The following is a 7,824-nucleotide window of genomic DNA, read 5'->3' on the forward strand; positions in this document are numbered from 1 at the left end:
TGAATGAAAATGGAAAAAAAAGTACAAACTTCCAGTTACAAAATAAATAACTCATGGGAATGTAATGTGCAGCATGATGACTATTGTTAATAATACTGTACTGCATATTTGTAAGTTGCTAAGAGAGTGTATCTTGAAAGTTCTTAACGCAACAAAATGTTGTAACTACATAAGGTGATAGATTATAATTAGACTTATTGTGGTGATCATTTTACAGCATATACAAATATTAAATCATTATGTTGTACAGCTAAAATTAATATAATATGTCAATTTTACCCCAATTAAAAAAAGAATAAATCTAAGCATTTGTCCTCAAAATGATGAGAATAAATAAATGTTCAAAACAATGAAATGGACTAAGATATGGAAGGAAATGACCTTTCCTTCATCCTTGAAAGTAAATCCACAAAAATATTGATATCAACAATAGAAAAGTGGAACTTAAGGTCAAATCTTTAAATGGCATAAGTGATGAGATGTGACAAAATACTTGAATTAATGAATTGGAGGGGTAGGGCAAAAGTTAATCCAGGAGGCATCATGAAGCCTGAAAGAGGAGAAAACTTAAAAGAATTTTATGCCACAGAAGTAAAAATATTGATATTTTTATAGTAGAAATCACCCAAGGAGAGAGAAAAAATTAACTGAAGGGATTTTTTTTTAAAGGAGATGACCGTAAAAAGATGTAATGCCAGAAATTCCTGGGCACATGGAGTGCTAAAAGAAAAATCTGAGAAGAAGAACATCACATCAATGAGATTTCAGGGTAATCATGAAGAAAAATTCAAAGAAACCACCAACATTCTACAGTGTAATAAAAACCAAATTGGCATACGACTCCCCAAAAGCATCTGCTACACAAAAAGTTACATACAGCTAACACACCACTATACTGTACACTTAAAAATGGTCAGGAGGATAAAAGACTTGACAGTGCAATCAATGACCAGATAAAAAGCTAAAATAAATTAATATTTGTTTTTATTTTTTAGATAACACTTTGAAAAAAAAAGTTTTGAGTACAAAAATATTCCATGATATAAGGACTCAGGATCTTAAAGCACATTTTATATCCTGAGAAATGGCCTGGAGGAATAGCTCCATCTAGTAGAAAAACAATTCCAGAGGATGTGTCAAAATAAATAGTGAGTAAAGAGAAGTAAAGACTTAGAAAAGCACTCCACTAAATGGTGAAGCAAAAAAGACTATGTTTATAAGAATTTTAAACTAAAACACAAGATGAGGCCCTCAAAGTGGGGAATAGAAGAGGTGATTGTAAGATACTTCCCATTTTAAGAGGAAGATGCAACTATTTTCACATTTGAAATTTGATAGAGACAAGTGGACATAAGTAGGATTAATTAGTAGAGTAGTGATAATCACAAATAGAATGAAAATAGAATTATAATGTTAACCCACAAAAGACGATTCTCTATATCCAATGGAAAGTAGAAGCAAACAAATAAACAAAAACAAAAGGAGTGGGAGAAAAATGATCTAGAAATAGTAATTCACAAAACACACACATGCAGGATTTGAAAAATAGAGAACAAGTGAAAATAAAAAAATGGCAGACAGAATACTGGCTTCCAGTTACACTTATAAGGAACCTGGAAGGTGCCACTCCATTCTAACAACTAAGAAGCTCAAACATTAAGTGTTCTTGGATGTATAAAAGTAAGATAATTGCTGCTCCCAAGATTACAAACAAGTGAATGAAGGAAGTCCTGGCTCAGTGGAGCAGAGACTCTCAGGCAGAAACCACAAAGAGGACTTATGTCAGGGTAGGAAAACCTGAACTCCCATTAGCAGTTGCTGCAGTTACAATGCGGACAGCTCTAAGAGGCAAAAACTCCACGGGGACCCAATCACAGGAGAGACCCAAAACTTGAGACAACCAACAAGAGCTCAGGTAAGTTTCTGCACTAAATATTAGAGAAAAATCCCCTTGGCCCCCAGCAGGGGAAAATCACACAATGTCTGCTCTCCGACCACAATACAATCAAATGTGGAAAGATAACTGAAAACCCCATAACATGTGGAGATTAAAAAACAAAATTCTGAATTACATATGGGTCAAAGATGCCATCTCAAGATAAATTAGAAAATAATTGGAACTAAATTAAAATGTAAACACAACTTACCAAAATTTGTGAGATGCAATGAAAACAGTGCTTAGAGGGAAATTTATACCATTGAATGTATAAACTAGGAAAGAAGAAAAACCTAAATCAGTCATCAAAGTTTCCATCTTTGGACACTAGAAAAATAAAGAGAAATTAAATCTAAAGTAAGTAGGAGTAAATAAAAAATAGAGCAGAAATAAGTGTAATAAACAAAGGAAAACCAATAGGAAAAAACAATATAACCAAAACCTTGTTCCTTAAAAAAAGAATAAAATGGTTAAGTCTTTAGCTAGACCAAGAGAGAGATAAGAGAAAGATAGAGACAGACAGACACACAGAGGGAATACAAATTATAATATCAGAAATGAAAAAGCACATCACTACAGTCTCCAAGGTCATTTAAAAGAAAGATAATAAAGGAATACTATGAACAACTCTATGCCCAAAATTTGACAACCTAGATGAAAGGGATCAATTACTTGAAAGGCACTATATGTCATAGCTCACTATATGAGAATATATAGAAAATCTGAACTGGCCTAGATCTATTGCATAAGTTGGGTCAATAATTAGTAACCTTCTTAAACAAAAAACAGAAGGCCCAGATGGATTCAATGGCAAATAATACTAAACATTTAAGGAAGAAATTATGTTAATTCCCAACAGTTTATTCCAGAGGAGAGTGCAGAGGGAATACTTTCTTCTTCTTCTTTATTTTTTAAAAGATTTTATTTACTTATTCATGAGAGACACACAGAGAGAGGTAGAGACACAGGCAGAGGGATGAGCAGGCTCCCTGTGAGGAGCCCCATGTGGGACTTGATCCCAGGACCTTGGGATCACAACCTGAGCCAAAGGCAGATGCGCAACCACTGGGCCCCCCAGGCATCCCAGAGCAAATGCTTTCTAACAGTGTGATATTAGCAAAAGGATAGACAGAAAAGGGAATAGAAACAGAGCCAAATAAATACAATCAACTGATTTTTGAGAAAGGTGCAAAAGTAACACAATGGAGCAGAGATCGTCTTTTCAATAAATGGTCCTGGAACAAGTGGACACATCTATATAGTTCTAATATGTAATAGTTATCTTGATCTTCTTACTAATGGTACTCTCATTTAATTCATAGTAAATGCACTCAATCTGGTAATAAACTGCATCATAACCTATTTTCAAAGACCAAAGCAAAACAGAATAATAATTTAAAAAAGCTTAAAATTTTGAACTTTCTGGAAACTTAAAAATAACATCCTTCAGTTCTGAAAACTGGAGGGTTAAAGTAGAAGAAATAATAGTATTTCCAAAATGCTTAGAACAGTGAACAGGACTGTGTTACTGCCCTAACAAAATGATTATAACAAAGTATAATCATTTAAAATGCAAAAATCATACAAATAGTCCTTAAAATTAAAATATTTTCTTAATAAAAGGCGCAAGTATATAATGTATTTCTAAAATTTACAAAGGAAAACACTCTCTGTGAGTCTGTCATGAATAAATAAATAAAATCTTTTTTTTTAATGATTGCTGTTTCTTTTTTTTTTTTAGATTTTTTAAATTTATTTATTCATGGAAGACACACACACACACACAGAGGCAGAGACACAGGCAGAGGGAGAAGCAGGCTCCATGCAGGGAGCCCGCCGTGGGACTCAATCCAGGGTCTCCAGGATCACGCCCTGGGCCGAAGGCAGCGCTAAACCACTAAACCAATCCTCTCAAGCCCTGTCACTGGTTTATCAACTAAGATTATATAATATTCTAGATCCTTCATTGTCAATCTTCACAGCATCTTTACCAGCAACAATTTTTCTCTCAAGAAACCACTTTCTTTACTGAGCCCTAAGAAGAAACTCCTCATCTATTCAAGTTTTATCAGGAGAACTTCTAGTTCTCTTGCTATTTCCACCACAGCTTCAGTTACTTCCATCACTGAAGTCTTGATCTCCTCAAAGTCATACATTGGGGCTGGAATTAGCTGCTTTCAAACTCCTGTTAATGTTCTATTTTGACCTCTTCCCATAAATCACAAATACTCTTAAATGGCATCTAGAATGGTAAATCCTTTCCAGAAGGTTTTAAATTTATTTTGCCCATATCCATCAGAGGAATTACTATCTATGGGATCTAGAGTCTTTAATAATACATTTCTTAAATCATAAAAATTAAAAGTCAATATTACTTCCTGATCCATGATCTGCAGACTGGAAGATGTTTTAACAGACTTGAAAATCAGGTACATCTCAACGTATATCCCCTTTAGAGCTCTTAGATGAACCAGGCGATTGTTAGTGAGCAGGAAAATTGTAAAAGGGCTCCTTTTTTTTTTTTTTTTTTTTTCCTGAGCAGTAGGTCTCAACAATGGGTTTAAAATAGTTGGTAAACCATGTTATAAACAGATGTCCTGTCATTCAGGCTTTAATGTTTTATTTACAGAGCACAGGCAGAGTAAATTGAGCATAATTCCCAGGGCTGTAGGATTTTCAGAATGATTCATGAGCATTAGCCTAAACATAAAGTCTCTAGCCACATTAGTCCCTAATAAGAGGGTCAACCTGTTCGTTGAAGCTGTAAAGCCAGGCACTGATTTCTTTCTAGCAAGGAAAGCTTTTGATAGCATCTTCCAATAGAACTTTGTTTTGTCTATACTGAAAATCTGTTATTTAGTGTAGTGTAGTGTAGTGTAGTGTAGTGTAGATCATTAATGATCTTAGCTGGATCTACCAGGTAATTTGCTGCAGCTTCTTTACCAGCAGTTGCTGGTTCTTCTTGAACTTTCACGTTATGGTTATAGCTTCTTTCCTGAAGCTTCATGAACCAACCTCTGCTAGCTTCACACTTTTCTTCTGCAGTTCCTCACCTCTCTCAGCCTTCATAGAATTGAAGAGTCGAGGCTTTGCTCTGGATTAGGCTTTGACTTAAGAAAATGTTGTGGCTGGTTCGATCTTCTATCCAGACCACTTAGACTTTCTTCAAATCAGCAGTAAGGCTCTTACGTTTTTGTTGTTGTTGTTGTTGTTATTGTTGTTTGCATGCTCAATGGAGTAATACTTTTAATTTCCTTCAAGAACTTTTCCTTTGCATTCACAACTTGGCTTTTTGAGCAGGAGACAGCTTTTGGCCTATCTCAGTGTCCCATTCCACATGTATTCCTCTTTAGGCTTAATCATTTCTAACTTTGATTTAAAGTGAGAGATGTAAAATAATAATAATTTTTTAAAAGGTGAGAAATATGTGACTCTTCATTTCACTTGAATACTTAAAGTTTATGGTGGAGTTATTAAGCGGCCCAATTTCAATATTGTTGTATCTCAGGAAATAGGGAGACTGAAGGAGAGGGAGAGCGAGATGGGGGAAGGGCCAGTCAGTCAGTAGAGCAGTCAAGACACACACACTATGGATTAAGTTTGCCATCTTATGTGGGCACAGTTTGGGATGACCCTAAATAATGACAATAGTAAAATCAAGGATCACCGATCACAGATTACCAAAACAAATATAATAATAATGGAAGAGTTTGAAATGCTGGAAAAATTACCAATATAAGACACAGAGACATGATGTGAGCAGTTGCTGTTGAAAAAATCATGCCAATAAGCTTGCTCAAATGTGGAGTTGCCACACACCTTTAATTTAAAAAAAATGTATATGAAGTGCAAGGAAATAGAGAACAATAAAATGAGATATACCTATCTTAGACATCAAATATTTTAGTCTAATGAAATCAGGTTCTGTGCATTTTTAAAATGTAAATTATAGATTTACTTTTATTTAGTACTTTATGGGGTTCACAGTATCTATTTATCTATTATCATCTGTCTATTTATCTATCTATCTATATTCATTTGCTCCCCACAAAAGACAGTCTAGGTAATAAGCCAGATAATTTTATTTCATTCTGTATAATACGATGTATTAATTCTAAAAAACAGACTGTATAGAAGATAAAACCTTAGCACTTGGGTCTTTTGCTGCAAGAGAAGGAAGGGAGAAAGAGAGGATAGGGAGGAAGAAAAAATACAAATTGGAAAAGATGAAGCTAAACTTTCAGATTCTTAATGGATTTTATTTTCATAATAGAAACCATAAGACTATCTGTAGATAAATTTCTAGAAATGATGAGAGTTTAGCTAGTGTGTTGGATTCAATATCATAACACAAACATCAATTTACTTATATACAGAGCCAAAAATGGAAACTGAGATTTTTACGACACAACTTACCATAACAATAGAAATGTTAGTATCTGGGAACAAAATTTAACAACTATTTTCTAAAGTTCTATAATTAAATTCCTTGCTGTGAAATTTAAATTCATAGATGAAAATGCAGCATAATTCATCAACATAAGTGTTTTAAAATATAACATGTCACTTTTATATGGAAAATTAAATGATTAATATAAATATGCATACATATGTACATATATAAATAAAATGTGCATATATATGTATATATATTATATATAGAGAGAAAAATAGAGAAAGACACAGAAATAAAGAAGCAGTAGAATGATTAAACAAAGTGATTGCATCTGGGAGGTGCTGCGGTTAAGGAAAACCCAGAAAGCTTATGCCTTAGGGTTATCCTATTCTTAAACTATTTGTATTGCCTAATTTTTATTACTTATCAATAACTTATGATCATCTATTGATACTTTAATGTGTTTACAGAAAATTGTTTCACTATATAAGAAATGTAAAACAGGGATCCCTGGGTGGTGCAGCGGTTTGGCGCCTGCCTTTGGCCCAGGGCGCGATCCTAGAGACCCGGGATCGAATCCCACATCAGGCTCCCGGTGCATGGAGCCTGCTTCTCCCTCTGCCTGTGTCTCTGCGCCTCTCTCTCTCTGTGTCTCTCTCTCTCTCTCTCTCTCTCTCTGTGACTATCATAAATAAATAAAAATTAAAAAAAAAAGAAAGAAATGTAAAACAATGATCTTGTAATTTAAACTTTTATTCCAGGCTCTGGGTTATAAATCCCTTAGTGGGTGATTAAGCAAACCTAAATAGTAAGCTTTGCACTAAGTAAAGAGACTTGGTTATCTAATGAATTAGTGATTCATTAGGGGTTCAGTTTTGTTATAATTGTGAGTTTTTAGTACTAAATTAATAATAATAATAAATATGACTTTTGAAATATAACGATCTCCTGTACTACCCATTTTTACAACTTTATAACATAAATTTTAAACAGAACTTTAAATAATTAATAGTCATAAACATGATTTTGTCATAAGGCAATTTTTCTGCCATAGGGTCGTCATCAGCTCTTCTTAAAAGGTAAACATGTAAGAAAATCGGCCACTTTTATTAAATAAGATAGCAGAGTAACTTAACTCACAATTATAGTTCTATATTCTTAAGATTTTTTTATTTATTTGAGAATGAGAGAGAGCATGAGTGGGGGCAGAGGGAGAGGGAGATGCAGACTCCCTGCTGAGCAGGAAGCCAGATGTGGGGCTCAATCCCTGGACTCCCAGATCATCACCAGAGTGGAAGGCAGACATTTAACCAAATGAACCACCCAGGCACCCCAGTTCTATGTCTGTCTGTCCTTCTCTTGGTTGTTAGGCAAAAACAGTAGCGAAATATTAAAGGCAAACAATGAAAATCAGATTTTAGCTTTGACATAAATTTATTATTTCACTCTAGCAGTCACTTTCAACAAAGTTTTTTAAATAGAGTTATTTATT

This window comes from Vulpes lagopus, chromosome 24, assembly GCF_018345385.1.
Source record: "Vulpes lagopus strain Blue_001 chromosome 24, ASM1834538v1, whole genome shotgun sequence".
NCBI lineage: Eukaryota > Metazoa > Chordata > Mammalia > Carnivora > Canidae > Vulpes > Vulpes lagopus.